At 37.2% G+C, this 17,126-nt stretch overlaps 1 long non-coding RNA gene across 1 annotated transcript; it reads left to right on the plus strand.

Annotated features, from left to right (window-relative positions):
• The first annotated feature begins 5,773 nt into the window (after nucleotides 1-5,773).
• Nucleotides 5,774-6,555, plus strand: LOC134224747 (uncharacterized). The gene is made up of 2 exons (XR_009983044.1): nucleotides 5,774-6,067; nucleotides 6,160-6,555. It is a non-coding gene; the product is annotated as an uncharacterized LOC134224747 (long non-coding RNA).
• The last annotated feature ends 10,571 nt before the right edge of the window (nucleotides 6,556-17,126 follow it).

A 17,126-nucleotide genomic window follows, 5' to 3' on the forward strand; every position in this document is an offset into this window, starting at 1 on the left:
TTCATCAAATAGCAGCGCTCTTATCGCGCTACCAAATGGATCAATCAAGGTAACTCATTTAGCACTCACCGCATCAAAACAACGGCGGCACTGTATACGCATATTTCTATTCGTGTGCTTTTGACAGAACATGTCTACCGTGGCGCAATCTGTTCATTTCATAGCGGCGGTTTTTGCTTATTGATTGGTCCATTTGGTCACCTGTCAGTCGCGCTACTGTTATAGCAGCGCGTTTAGTAGCGATCGGTAAAGTGTCAAGTAATGATACTGCGCTGCCAAGCGGCTTAAACTCACCACCGGTAATCTTGCTCTCAGCTTGAATATGAATCTGAAACATTAATTTTCCCAGCAGCTGTTCTAGATTCATTTTTTTTATACCAGTCAACTGACAAAAATAAAACTGGTATAACGCTCAGTTCTATTTTATGCAGATTTGAACCACGCTTGAATCACGAGATTCAAATATTTTTCAATTGTTTTGGTGTTTGAACGCGTCAGTTCATCTACACATCAGGAAATAATGTTGCGGTGGAAACTACCATTCCGAGGTTTATTTTAAGAATACGCACCGACGATTTTCAGCAGATAACAAACCCGTTTGATTTGACCATGCGCGCAGTAAAAATCAACTGTGGTCCCTGTGGAATGTTGTCACTGTCGGGTTTCTCTTTTTATTTAAATAATTGAACACATAGTTCAACATCAATTCGTCACTTTTTTATTTATCTTTTTTTTTTCAAATTCTTTTTTTTTTCTATGTTACACACATCCGTCCACTAAAGCGTTCGTCACAAAACTGAGCTACCCCAACGGACATGCTCGTTCATGTCTTCCGCGAGCGGCCTTCCACCCTTTACGCTCCATAACATAACTCTCTCTCTCATGTAGGTCGTCACAATTCAAAGTTTGGCTGGCACTCTAATCATTTGTCTAACAAATTCTACAAACAACGCGATGTTTGTTTTAATTATACAATTGAATAATAATCTATTCTTTTAAATATGATCCTACTTTTCAAATGTATTGATTTTATTATATTCTCAGCATTCTTATATTATTTCCTACAACCTTCTCTACCTCTACACTGAATTATTCAAAACTGAGAAAACAACAATAATAAATATTCAATGAAAAAAATAAATAAATTGATTTCTATCGACACGCCAGATATGACAGTAGCAGCAGAATTGTTCTGCAAAAAAAGTATATAGTTTATTATCATAATAATAGAATTAATTATTGTTGGAATATCAGGTAATGTGCGACGCTTCGCTGTAGATCGAAGATGGATAATAAGCGGGCGCCGGTTAGTTGTAGTTGCTCTTTGGTATAGATTAATGGGCCAAACACAATTGGTACGTTTGCGTGCGTTTTGACAGTTTTTCCATGGGAAAACTGTCAAAACGCACGCAAACGTATCAATTGTGTTTGGCCCATAAGGAAATTTGTTATGGATTATTGTATATACCTATTGTTGAATAAAGAGAACTGCAGCTGCTGGCAGAAGTATCAGTCAGTAGTCTGCCGTGGTGTAGAGAGGGAACTCTAGTATTTGTTTCTTCGTGAGGGGGTTCCCTTCTTCCGGTCAACAGGTTATGGGCCCAGGAATGATTCCCGTTCTCCATCTTAGTGGGATGTTATGGCCGTCGACGTTATCGCAGTGGGATCATGGATCGGCCGCATAAGTCGCGTGGCGCAGTGGGATCATGGATCAGCCACGTAAGTCTTGGGTAGCGGCGGACGGCATTCATCAGGAGGTTGGAACGTTCGGTAGGATGCTGGCTGGTCACCGTCCAGGAGGAGCGTCGGAACATTCAGGAGCTGGTCAACAGAGGGTGCTGTGTAAACGTCGGATAGAGGCCATTTGTACGGGCAACGGATTGGGCCAGGAGGAATTGTTCGGCGAGAAGGAGCTCTGGACGGGAGGCTCGGTGTTAGAAGGAGCCAGGAGAGTTGCGAGGCATGCACACTAAGGAGGAGTGTTGGAATATCAGGTAGTGTGCGACGCTTCACTGTAGATCGAAGATGGATAAGAAGCGGGCGCCGGTTAGTTGTAGTTGCTCTTTAGTATACACTAATAAAAATGCAATCATATAATTTATTTACTTAACACACATACGATTCATTACGTTTTCAAAATATCATTTTTATGTGTGCAAACATAAACTTCATAACACACCCTTCATCTGTTATGAAGTTATTTATAACGCATATATGCGTTACGCATTTTATTTATGTTAGTGTGGATATAAGAAACATGTTTACCATCTCATAGTTGAGAATTATTAACTCTTACATATAACTCTCAGGTTTGTGCCATCAGGTTTGAGCAACTGCATGCAGAGAAGCAAAATGGCGTCTACCCAAGAATTTTCATCGCAGATTGATCTTCCAGCTGAACTGCTCCGAATCTTTGAAGGTAAGATTAACAAAGCCTTTTTTTATAATGCATATTTGTATTTATATTTATATGGATTTCAGCAAACACGTTAGTGCACATTTCCCGAGACGAGCTCATTGGAGCACTTCAATCAAACGAAGCTGAATGGAATGTTGACGAAATCTTCCGCTGGATAACGGAGTGGCGAAGAACAAACGTGAGTATAACTTTGGAGATTGGTTCTTTTTTATCATTTCAGCATATCTTGATATATCTAAGTATTTCATAAATATAGGTACGGGGAATTTGTCACAACCTCATTACAACGCTTTTCTGATAAGTCCTGCACGCAATGGAACGGATCGGCAGAATTTGGCAGTCACCATTCCGTTTTGTTGCGTTCGAGACTTTACTATGCTAAAAATTGGCTTAAAGCCTTTCAAATACATTTCACTGAAAAGCTTCTTTATTAGCTGATTTATTAATACTTTTGTTTTTTTTTTTGCTTCATTATACATATCATACAGGGATACGATCTTCTTACGTTCTCTGAAGTATACATAGAGGAATGGAACGGCTCATTGGAAGGAGAGGAAATATATACTGAACCATCAACTGAAACTGCGACTACGCCATATCCAGGCAGTGAAATTAGCACAGAAGAATGCACTACAACTGACAGTTTTGCAGCTGGCCATATCAAAGCTGAGCGTGAATCAATTCTTGAAGATGGTAGTTTGGGACATGAAACCGTCGGTATCGAAAACCAGCCTGTACTCTGTAACACACCAGCACCTATAGCAGCATTGAGCTGTCCGGTAGCATCCGAAATAATCGACATCAAGGCGAATTTTCACAATCACCCCGAATACAAAGCAACCAATATTAGTAGCGAAGCGAATTTCATTCATCGGAATACATCCGTGCTTGAAGAAGATCTCAGCCGCGCACAGTCATCCGAAAATCACAAGGCTCAATACGTTCCACGACAAATACTAGCGCCGGTAGGAAATCCCAGCTGTTCGCGATCAACCGATAAAATCCCACTAGTAGATCCCAACAATACTGGTTTCCAGAATCAATCCGTTTTACGCATCATACCAGTACCTGTAACACAATCAAGCTGTTCCACTGGAGCGGTATACACCAATTTGCAAAATTACCAGGAAACCGAATCCATCGATATCGTTAACGTACTGCAATCGGTACCACCCAACACTTTAGCGTCTGAAGAAGAACCGAGCTGTTCACGACAAACCACAAAACTACAGAACAGGCCTGACTTTCAAAATCAATTCAACCTGAAAACATGTGGTAACGATATCCAAGCGCAAATCGTACCACGCAGCAGACCAGCACTTGTAGGAAGTCTGAGTAGCGTACGACCAACGGTATTAACTGAAATCGGTACTAATATCCAGGCGCATCCGAGACTCAGGACCGTCGAAATTGATAGCGAAGTTCGATCCGCACCACGCAGCACAGTAGCATCTGTAGAAGAAGTTAATCATCCACGATCAACCGAAACAATTGAAAACACACCTGGTTTCCAAAGTAAGCTGATAGTTGAAGACAGTGGTATCGCAAATTCAAATCGAATCACAGGAGACCTTGTCCCATCACGAAGCACACCAGAGGCTACGGAAGAACCGAACGCTTTTAAATCAACCGAACAAGTATGTCAAACAAATAAGATCAAAGCTGTCCAACGATTCAGTGTTGATATACTGGTACTGGTTCAAATACTAAACAAAACGATCACGGGAAAGGATATTTTAAAACGAGGTGACCGAGGCCCTCTGTCTAACGAAAGTCAACGTGAGCTCGTAGCGATCATTGCCGATTACCATAACACCTTGGGCATTGCGATAAAGGAGGAAATTCTTCGTGACTATGGTGAAGCCATTGTAGCTAGATTCAGACAAGAAACATTGGTTTGTAATATTTATTGTTTCATCTACACGCTTAGTTAGGATAATCTAAAAGTCGGTAAAAAATACCGATAATCGAACTAAAGTGCACATACCTAAAATGTAGGTAATCATCGATTACCTAAAGTTAGGTAGTGGTGGTTATCAAGAATTATCGTTAAAAATTACCGATTTCGGTCGTTTATTTTTACCTAAAAATAGGTTTTGGATGTTTGTTTTGGTCATGCAAAAACGTTGAAAATTACCGATTATTCGGTTATTATTTGGTGTTTTGTTTAAAGAAAAACAAAATTCTTCAATATATTCATTTATTTTTATTTTTATTGAGATTAATATAGAAACCGGCTAAATTTTCCGCCGGATTATGGTCCCTGTTGTACCCAGCCTCTTACCTATCTCCCCGTGGTGCTGGCCGGGATACAAGCAACCTTTGGGAAGATCAGGTAACTAACCCCGGTGGGAATTACTGTCGTATGCTGACAGGGAGGGGGTGGGTGGCATTTGCTCCTCTGCGGAGGTGTTAACCTGATCGAGCGTCTTTGAAGCGTTAGGAAGATCAGGTAACTAGCCCCGGTGGGAACTGTGGTTGTATGCTTACAGGAAGGGGCGTTTACTCCTCTCTGGAGGTGTTAACCTGATCGAGCGTCTGTTCGTCATATTAGGAGCATCTGTTCCCCACGTTAAGGGCGGCTGATCATCGTCCGAATGCCAGCGAACAAACCCGTGACCAACATTCCCAACCAACAACGTGTACTCCAAAGTAGACCTTATTGAAGATGACAGGCGTTCGAGTCCTGATCCTTCCTGGAATTTTCCGGAAATGTGCGACCGAAAAACAATTTTCCGGAATTCTGAAAATAAACAGAAGTTTTTATATTGTTCCCGGAAGTTGTCCCTTATCAAGCAACGACTTACCATCAGTTTTAAATCGTTGATTATCTCGATATTTTCCGAAGGATTCCGCGGCAGGAACGGCAGGAAGAGCCGGTAAAAACATTTGTTTTTACAAAGTCAAGAAAAATCTAATTTTAGGTAAAAAATAACGTCTTCGTCTAAAAACGTCAAATACTTAAAAGTAGGTAAAAAGAAACGAGAATAATCGCTAATTTTTATCGATATTTATAGTAAACATCCATTACCTAATTTTAGGTAAAATAAAAAACTAATTTTAGGTAATCTTATCTAAGCGTGATATAGACTATTCCGACTAAGTGCTTCATCAGTACTTGATAAAGTATATACAGTACACAGAGAAAAAATAAATTGTGTTTCTGAAAATTTGGCACTTTCATTTTGACATTATAGCAATTTTGGTAAAATTAAATAATGAAACTCTTAATGTGAAAGTAAAACTGTCAACTTGAGAAATTATTTATAAATGAAAAATTGTTATTTCAAGAGTTAAAGTTTTTCTTTTGAATGATCGGAAAATTTCAAATGGACATGTTATTATCTTCAGATTTGGCAACGCTGGCAACTTATCTTCAAATATCTGGCAACTGACGTATTTTTTATTTTACATTTGTCGGCGGGAAAAATATGTTGTTCGGAAAGTGAAATTTATTTATAAAGTGCAGCAAATGTAAGACTCCGGAATTTTCGTGATTTCAGCCACGAGAATGCTGTTCACGGTTGCTCAGCAGACCCCTCCTCAATCCGGAGTTTTTGCCTCCAAAAAGGTAGCTCCTAAACGTGAAGCGCAACCGTCACTACACCGTCCAGGTCAATTGGAACCGAAAAATCAGCACCGCCAAAGGTATAGCAATATGTTGCCAACGAGGTTACCAATTCCAAAATCCATTAGCAATAGAGTTAAAATATTACAATAGACCATCTTATCATCTCCAGGAAACACCATAATTACCGACGGTATTCCGCACAACACATATGCCTCAAAATGCTCCTCCACGCACCACCATAAACAACGAGCATTTATCGACGGAAATTAAAAGCCGTCGCATGAGTTCGTCTGCACTGGCCCTGATGTCCTCAAAGACCATCAATTCTCCGCTCACCTTCCAATCTTTACCCAGTACAAGGAGGATCCAGTTCGAACAGCAGCAGAAATGACAACTGCTGGCGGAACTCCAGGAATTTGGATAATGCTAATACACCGTTAATCGAACCCTTTCGACTGAGGCGGAACAATTTGTCTGGTTCCTCTAGCTTTAATAAATAACATATTGTGATTTGTTTGTTTGTCCAAAACCCCAAAGTGAATAAAATAAGATAATAAAATTAAAATGGTATAATCAACTTTGAATTAATGAAACATTTAATTTTAACCTATTTTAACATTGTTTTCTGAAATTGAAAGCGCTCACCACTTGTTGTTTTGAAAGAATCACTAGTTGATTCAAATGCAAAATATACATTTAGTTTTAAGAAGAAAATGTCATTTTGAAAAGTTGACTCTTGTCAAAGTGCTTTCTGAAGTGACATTTTTTGCATTGGTAAATTTAACAGTCTTATACTTTCTACTGAAAATCACTAACTAATTTTCTTAATTTTACCAACGTTTCTGTTAATTTTACCAACGATTTTTTTTGTGTGTATATATTGATGTTGAATTTTATTGATTCAAGTTTGATTTAATCAAGATACAGAATTAATAAAGCTGGTAGTCTGAATAGGTTATTACTAGCATGGTCAACTAATGAAATTGGACTTTCCCTGTAATCCGTATACTTACCTAAATTCTATTAAACTTATTACAGGGAGCTAATTGTGAGATAAACCAATTTCACTGGTTGACCAATACGCTGTTCTACTGAATTGTGTATACGTATTCTAAAAACTAACAAAACTTGATTTGTTTCAGGACACTTATTTTATACCACGAAGTGGACGGCGTAAGAACCACGGTGGTAAACTATACAATAGAATAACGAACCTAAAACAAAAAATAAGTAAGCGAGCCAACAGAGAAGAAGAACATTTACAAGGAAAAAAGCCGAAAGTTGACGAAACTGTTGTCAGAGACGCGGCTGTAGAAGCAGCAAAACTGTGGTTGGAAAGGAATTCTCGTCCATGGAGTACAGTATTGGACAAGTGGATTGAGTCTTTCGAAGACAGAAAACCCAGACTCTTGAATTCTAACAACGTTGATGAAATTCTCGCGAATCAGCGTCATTACTCAGACGAGCATGGATATCAGATCGTAAGTAAATATTTTTGTTCCGTATCAATATTTTCTTTATAATATCTAGGTATCCTCTTCTTCTTCTTATTGGCATTACATCCCCACACTGGGACAGAGCCGCCTCGCAGCTTAGTGTTCATTAAGCACTTTCACAGTTATTAACTGCGAGGTTTCTATGTCAGGTTACCATTTTGCATTCGTATATCATGAGGCTAGCACGATGATACTTTTTATGCCCAGGGAAGTCGAGACAATTTCCAATCCGAAAATTGCCTTGACCGGCACCGGGAATCGAACCCAGCCACCCTCAGCATGGTCTTGCTTTGTAGCCGCGCGTCTTACCGCACGGGTAAGGAGGGCCCTAGGTCCTAGGTATATAAACACAATCAATTCGAATGATCAGCTCAGTTCAACTCATTTTTTGGTATACCCTTTATGTATTTGAAATTTGAAAACAATGGGTGAATAAATTATTTGTCTTATTTAAGCAAATCGCTTGATTTTAAACAAGTACTGAATATGACCATCTTTATTTAATCAGTTGTATCACTTCATATAGAGCAACTTGATATCAATGTTTGTACAGGGTGGTGTATAGGGGAAATAGAATTGAATGAAAACAGCCGCTACCAGTGTTGTGCTGAATCATTATCAGACGATAATGATTGCAATTTTCATGTGAAAACTTTTCACGCGAAAACAGTAGGCGAGTTGTCGCCGGCGACAACTTCTCAAATTCTGTACTCAAACGATAATAAACACAGAATTTTCATTCAAACATTAATCTTTACTATGATCAGCTAATTGTCAACATTCCAGTTATATCTTCTATTTGGCGTTATGGTTTCATGGTAGTAAGGAAAAAGTGTTCAAAATGTAACGGTAAGTGCTTCAAATCAAGATACGATTTTCAAACGATTCTTAATCGCTGGCGAGTTTTTATCACGTGATAATTTAAAAGTAAGATCGCGGGTGAGTTTGATCATTCTCGATTTTTTGAAAATTTGATTTTTCCCAACCCTGGCCGCTACCAAAGAAATGTTCTTTTTTGCACATACGTCGGAATGAAAGTCGCCGAATTTTTAATCTATATTTACTGGACTTACATTCACTTCTATCTTCAATCCACCTAATTATCACTTCACATTTGTTGATCCTTTACCGTCCCCACAAAAAGTGGATAAAATATACTCTGTAATGCGAGGATAGAGGTGGAGTGGATACCATAATGGCAGTTTATTCACTTATGTGGAATCCGTATATCAAGCTCTATCTGGAATAAGGGCGAATGTCGCAAGAGAGGATTCTCTTCGTCGACTTCCCCTCTTTTTAATTAAAGTGACAAGCAGCGGATTTCTTTGTGTTTTATCACCTCAGCACGATAGAAAACAATGCGAACTTGCATTCTGAGGTGATAAACTGCAAAGAAATCCTCTGCTTGTCACTTTTATTCAAAACAGGGGAAGTCGACGAAGAGAATTCTCTCTTGCGACATTCGCCCTTTTACCAGATAGAGCTTGATATATCCGTATTATAATCGCCCATTCCTCTTTATAATATGCACCTCTTTTCGCCGAGCAGTCGAATCCATAATAAATATAACTCTGGGGCCACTGTGTCATCTTGATAAATAGCTGCAGTCTCATTGTACCTGAAATGATAATCCAAAATTTGAACACCAAAAATTAGTTTATATATCTATTATTAAAGTTTAATATTTACATACCGCACGTAAAAAAATTTAATGTTGTTTATTATTAATACTTCTAATACTTTTTTGCCAAAGCAGGCGCTTAATGACATGCATAAGAAAAAACTTATACACCGCATAGTCACATACATTCGGAAACTTATACTTTTCATTAACTTATGAATGTTATTAGCTTTTTGATATGGGATCATTCATTAGGTGGCATAATGAAGAGTATAAGTATTTTCGAATGGTTTTTTGCCATAACATATAAGGTTATTTTTTTACGTGCGTATTCCTCAATTTGATTTAAAACCCGCACAATCTGTATGCCATGGAGGAAAACATATTTTTCGTCAGCTGTGGTTGTATGATACAAATTCAGTCAGTATATTTTCAATTGTAAAATCAGATTTACTTACCTTTTCCAGCGACTCGGAAGTACACCTTGGTTTCCAATAAAGTAAGTTTTTAATTAGGATTAGGGTCTACGTTTTGGATATGATTGAGTTATTCACTAGTTTAATTGAATTTGTCCTGATGTTTTATGTTTTGTTATGTTTTTATGTTCTTTAAAATGTGGTTGACTATGGGACATGGAATGGACACAGAAAGTATACACTCAAAAAAATATGCACGTGATTTCCAAGTAAACCAAACGTGAAAACCCGTCATGTAAAATAGAGAGTATAAATATAAATTTATACTCTAAAATATAATATTTTATACTTTATACATTTGCGTAGCGCTTAACAGTTTTTATATAGAAGCATATTTAGTCTACCAGCTTTATCACTTGATAAAGTATCTTAGCAATAAAGTTTATGTCCTTCCATATCAAGTTACTCTCTTTCAAGTAATTAAACTCGTAGACTGCATTGGCGCTTTGATGTTGCATGAAAAAGAAGAAGCAGAATGATGATAATCGAAAAAATCTACGGGAAAGCATACGAAGAAGTTTTTAGTACTCCTCTAAAAAATTCTAAATGCAATTTAATTAAAAACGGTAAGCAGTACGGGAGATTTTGGTCGATTTAATATTTTGTAGGTGGTCAATCGGCCACCGATGGCGCTTCCATCGATTTTGCTTGTCTTCGACATTTTTGGTTGCCGCACACCGTGATTTTAGCATTGGGTGACAATGTCTTCGTGGCGATGTTTTGATTGTATTTTGTTCTATATAAGACGTCTGTTTCTTTGTGGTGTGAGTATCGTAACAGAGTCTTAAAGCTCTAAACAGTTAACAACTCGTTATCGGAGGGTTTATAATGTTTATAAAAAATAATGGAAGCATGAATACAAGAAAAAAAATTCAAAACGACTTATCTGCTTTTGTAAACAAAGATTCAAACGACGATTTCACGAATCTGATAGCTCTCCCACGCAATCCAACACCACCAATAGGTAGGTGAAGGTTTCCGCTACCTGTTGGTGGTGTTGGTTTGCGTGGGAGAGCTATCAGATCAAATCGTCGTTTGAATTTTTGTTTACAAAAGCAGATAAGTCGTTTTGAAAATTTTGTCTTGAATAATAAATTGGTTAAGAACAAACATTTGAAACATAATTAAATGTTTTATTTTTGAAATAGGTTGAAATTGATTTCAAACTGCTGAAATTAGGCGACGACAATTGTATTAACAAATGGAACCACTTGTTGCCAAAGATTATCCGGTATCTCGACCAACCCTTCAAAGACGACGTATCAGTGACGCTACTGAATTTAATAAAATCGCCGGATACGAACAAAGTTATATAATAAGTGATATTCTGCAACTTTATAAGATATTTACGAAACTTTTTTTAATAAATTTTTCAGATTCTACAATATCGGCTGTGCTCATCCTACTGAATAACGTTTTAAAACCAACTAAAGTAACTAAAACCTACAAGCCGTCGATATTATCAGCGCAGGAAGACATCATCTTTTTTGCGGAAAGTGATCATCAAGTGGTGCAGAAAATCAACGATTTCAATGCAACGTATGAGTCACTAGGATTTCAATCGGTCCCAAAGTTGGTGTTCAGAGGCAAAGACGTTACATCGTTGAGTGGTAGATATGAGGTGCATTACAAATCTATTGTATACACACTTGACACTGCAGAAAGAGCAATCGATGTTTTGGTTAAACTAAGCTCAGTTTTTGGTCTAGAATATTCAAGAATTTGTCGACTAGTATGGTATTTTATTTGTTCTTTCATATATAATATTGCTGTACCAGAACAATATGAATGCATCAACAAGCTCAAACGGTTCTTATCGCAGCAGTAATATGTTCTCCTGCATGTTAGAAAATTGCTCAGTCAATTGTATGCCAGTTTACACTTACTTAGATCATCTTACCTTAGTCCATAAGGTCCCAAGGAATTATCGATATGTATGTACATTTCCAAGATGTGTTCAAATACTGTCAAATTGGTACGTGTTCAAAAGACATGTTTTGGGACACGTCGACAATCTACATAAAACCGAGCATAAAACAACTCATAAACAACCGGTAACTGTTGATGAGCATCTTCAAGAACAGACTTTAGAAAGACCAGAAGTTACAAACAATGCCGAGCTCGAAGTGCAGGTTGAAGAGGATACCGCACCAACTACATCGTATTCCGAAAATATCAGAGATATCGAACAGGCAGCTTTAGATTTCACATTGGAATTCCATAGCGAAACTAATTTTACGCGAAATGACATTCAAAATATACAGAGAAAAGTTAAAAAGTTAAATTGCACAATTGCTGAAAAGATCGAAGGTTTATTATCATTTGAAAACAGAGAACCTCAAATTGAATTTGAATTACATAAATATATGCAAAAGCTCCAGAACCCATTTGATTTCATTGAAACCGATTTCAAATTGATTAAATATTTAGAAGACATGAATATTTTTCGTTTACCCACAATGGTTAGAGTAGAAGGGGGAAAACAACAAAGGATTTGGATTTAACTGATGACGAGATGAAAACAAACATTGTAATAATGGATATCGAGTTCCAGCTTAGGTCATATTTCAGTTCTGGAGATATTCTTAAGGCTACTATTGAAAACACTAATAAGCTCGAAAAAAACAGCGAAATATGTAGTATTGTCAACGGAGAGTTATGGAAAAGTATAAAACAAAAATATCCAAATGATATATTATTACCTCTATCATACTATTCTGATGATTTTGAAATCAACGACCCTTTAAGCGCGCACAATAAAAGGCATGTACTTTGTGGTTCTTATTATAGTTGCCCAACTATTCCTGAACAATACAGCTCAAAACTGAACAATATTTTTGTGGCATGTATGATGAAGAAAGTAGATATCAATGAAGTAGGATTGAACATGTTACTCAAACAAATTGTCCATCGCTTCAAAAAAAATAGAAGAACAAGGAATCATTTTTGAAATTGATAAAAGCAGGTGAAAGTAAGATTTAGTCTTGTACTACTACAAGGTGACAATTTAGGTTTGCATCAAATGCTGAGTTTTCTGTCATTTAATGCCAACTATTACTGCCGCTTTTGTCGAAGGTCACGCGAAGAATGCCAGGTTGATGTCGAAGAGCATTGTATGTTTCTTAGAACTGTACAAAATTATGACAAAGATTTGAATCTGCAAAGACCATCGGAAACAGGCATCAGGAGTGACACAGCGTTCAACGAACTTCCTTCTTTCCATGCAGTAACAAATATCAGCGTTGACCCTATGCACGACTTTTTTTGTAATGGGGTTTGTAGTTTTGGCTTAACTGCTGTGATGAATTATTGTATTTACCAAAAAGGATTCATTTCGTTGAGTAAGTTTAATGCACAGAGAACAGTGTTTAGCAAAAATGCATCAGATTCATCACTTAGAAGAATGGGTGACATAACGAAAACATATTTATCCAGTCTGAAGTGTAAGAGTGTAGTTATCAGAGCTACTGCTAGTGAAATGAAGGCATTTGCTCACTATTTTCCATTGATAATGGGACCGTTTGTTCCTAAGAACGATGCAGTTTGGGAATTTTGCAAAATTCTTATAAAGCTGTCTGAGAAAATTCTCTCTCCAAGTTTCAGCGAAAAGGACATAATTGAACTAAACGAGCTTTGTAAAATGCACCACACACAATATCATAATTTGTTCAATGAGTCACTCAAGCCAAAACAGCATTTTATTTGTCACTATGGATCGGTCATTAAAAGTAGTGGTAGTGTGAGCAAAATGATGAATTTTCGTTACGAGGCAAAGCACAAGGGTTTTAAGGATTATGCGCGACTAGTAACATCTCGTCAAAATATTTGTTTTACACTATGTATTAAAGCAGCGCTTCAATTTAGTAATGATTTATACAAGGAAACATTTTTCGATAATTCATCTGAAACAAAAGTATTACCTTTCAATTTTGAAACCAAAGAATATTTTAGTTATGTTTCGCCACCATATCCAGTTAAAATTAATGAAATTCAATGTACTGACGCTATAAAGTTCAAAGGAACTGAATTCAAAGTTGGCTCGTATGTTACTGTTACAGAGATACAAAGAGTTTCATTATTTGAAATTATTGATATTCTGGTAACTAAGGAAAATAATCCTTACATAGTAGGGCGGTTATGGAAGTAATTGACAAAACGAAACAATGTAATATTTTTAGTATTGTTGACGCTGATGGGCCACCATTAAATGTTCATAATGTTTTAGATAAAATGCTGTTCCGTAAGAAAAAAGATTTTCTTTCGATGAATTTGTAATAAGAATAACTGTAATAAAATATTGTAAAATTTAGAAATTTCTTGTAAATTGTAAAATAAATACTAACAACGAATAAAGATTCAAAATAAACTAAACATTACAACAGAGAACTGCTTTTATAAGCAAGATTTTTACGTCGATGTGAAGCTTGTCGCTCCTTATTTATTTGGATAGTTTTGGCGAACCGTACAAGCGTTGCAGCGACGTAAGGAATTTTGTCTTAAAAGTTCTTACATTTTTTTTTCAAATTTGAGCCTAGAAACGATAAAAAAACATATGAATATTAATTAGAAAAGCATTTAAATAGTATAGTCCTTCCTGTAATGATTGTTATAAATCCCACACATAAATTTTATTTGCGTCATCATAAATATTAATAATTTTACACACATAAATTTTATTTGTTATGGGTCTAATGTTGTTTATGTTCCTCAAACATAATATGTATTAGCCAAAGTTAATTGCAAAAAAATATGTAGTTTCACACATAACAGGTATGCGGAAAATTTCCTCCTCCTCTATAGATTAAGGAAATTTGTTATGGATTATTGTATATACCTATTGTTGAATAAAGAGAACTGCAGCTGCTGGCAGAAGTATCAGTCAGTAGTCTGCCGTGGTGTAGAGAGGGAACTCTAGTATTTGTTGTTCTTCGTGAGAAGGTTCCCTTCTTCCGGCCAACAATTATATGAAACGATATTGCTTTTTGCATTGAAACTTTTCGTTTCGTCACTGAAACCATTGACACTTGTCTTCAGCGACTGCTTCCGCGATAGAGCATTTGCACATTTCATTCACTCATACATCTATATTGCTGTCAAAATTATTCAAAACTGAGAAAACAACAATAATAAATATTCAATGAAAAAAATAAATAAATTGATTTCTATCGACACGCCAGATATAACAGTAGCAGCAGAATTGTTCTGCAAAAACCCAGATTAATCCACCTAGCGGTGATGGTGCCTTTCTCGACCTTCGTAAAATGTGTGTGCTTGAAAAAAGATGAGCTAGTGGCTAGGAGTAAAAAAGACAAATTTCTTTGTCCGTTCTATGAAAATCAGATTATTTATGGCAAAGATATTGTAGATCCAGTTGAAAACCGAAAATCATATTTTGTCCCATTTCCGGATGTCGCAATTGCATCGCGAGTGGTGCCCGACTATGGCACAGTTGCGCACTACTCGCGATGCAGTTGCAACATCCGGAAATGCGATTTCGCGGGTCCTCGGTTCGGTTTTCAGCTTGATCTACAATATGCTAATAAGAATTTCGACATTTTTGTTTCCTTTTCCAATCTTTTTGACGTACATAACCCTGTTTTATTTCACCCAGTCATATATTTCAAGGATATCACTTTTGGATGTTAGTTGAACTGAAGCTCCGACTACACAAAAAGAAAACGAAAATGTCATTCCCATCACGCGAGCGGAGGGCAATATTTGTTATGATATAAATCTCATGACCGTCTTTCCGCCAAACTCCCGTATGAAGTGGGAGAGACAGAGACATCATCTCAGTTCGTCGAGCTGAATCGATTGGTATATAACACTATGGGTCTCCAGGCCTTCTGTAAAAGTTTGGTTTTTGGAGCGAACATACAGCCTTTTCGTATAAAAAGGCTAAAATGGTGTTTCAGCCATAACTTCCGATCCCATAGTCCGATCTAGCCATTTTTCAATAGGAAACAATGGGACAGGATTCTGCGTCGAATGCAACTTGTTGGGTGTGAATCGATTAAGGTTAGGTGTCCGAAAAATAGGTGACATTTTTTGCGATTTTTATGAAAAAAGGTATTTTGGTCATAACTTCCGATCCCATAGTCCGACCTGTCCAATTTTCAATAGGAAATAATGGGAAAGAATTTTGCGTCGAATGCAATTTGTTGCGAGCAAATCGGTTGAGAATAAGTGCCTGAAAAATGAGTGACATTTCTTACGCAATATTTTCGTATGAATTTGTATTTTGGCCATAACTCTCGATCCCATAGTCTGATCTGGCCAATTTCAAATAGGAAACAATGGGACAGGATTCTGCGTCGAATGCAACTTGTTGCGAGCAAATCGGTTGAGGATAAGTGCCCGAAAAATGAGTGACATTTTTTACACGATTTTTTCGTATGATTTTGTGTTTTGGCTATAACTTTTGATCCCATAGTCCGATCTGGCCAATTTCAAATAGGAATCAATGGGACAGGATTCTGCGTCGAATGCAACTTGTTGCGAGCAAATCGGTTGAAGATAAGTGCCCGAAAAATGAGTGACATTTTTACACGATTTTTTCGTATGATTTTGTGTTTTGGCTATAACTTTTGATCCCATAGTCCGATCTGGCCAATTTCAAATAGGAATCAATGGGACAGGATTCTGCGTCGAATGCAACTTGTTGCGAGCAAATCGGTTGAGGATAAGTGTCCGAAAAATGAGTGACATTTTTTACGCGATTTTTTCGTATGATTTTGTGTTTTGGCCATAACTTTTGATCCCATAGTCCGATCTGGCCAATTTCAAATAGGAAACAATGGGACAGGATTCTGCGTCGAATGCAACTTGTTGCGAGCAAATCGGTTGAGGATAAGTGCCCGAAAAATGAGTGACATTTTTTGAGTAGTTTTGCGCACACACACACACACACACACACACACACACACACACACACACACACACACACACACACACACACACACACACACACACACACACACACACACACACACACACACACACACACACACACACACACACACACACACACACACACACACACACATCACCTCGATTCGTCGAACTGAGTCGATTGGTATATAACACTATGGGTCTCCGGGCCTTCTATAAAAAGTTTGTTTTTGGAGCGATCATATAGCCTTTACCGTATACTTAGTATACGAGAAAGGCAAAAAATATATAGTTTATTATCATAATAATAGAATTAATTATATGAAACGATATTGCTTTTTGCATTGAAACTTTTCGTTTCGTCACTGAAACCATTGACACTTGTCTTCAGCGACTGCTTCCGCGATAGAGCATTTGCACATTCATTCACTCATACATCTATATTGCTGTCAAAATGTGCATTTGACAACTAAATTTTCAGCTAAAAGCTCTATTTTTTGACACCGCTGCACTCACACAACCAATCGACATCAATTGTCAAAAAATCAGGAGTACGAACTTGACCACTATCTCCTTGTCGCCGAGTCTGGCGCTGAGTGCTCAAATTTTGGGGCTTATGCGCAATATTATGTGCAATGATTAACTCGATTTT

The sequence above is a fragment of the Armigeres subalbatus genome, chromosome 3 (genome assembly GCF_024139115.2).
Source record: "Armigeres subalbatus isolate Guangzhou_Male chromosome 3, GZ_Asu_2, whole genome shotgun sequence".
In the NCBI taxonomy this organism is placed as follows: Eukaryota; Metazoa; Arthropoda; class Insecta; order Diptera; family Culicidae; genus Armigeres; species Armigeres subalbatus.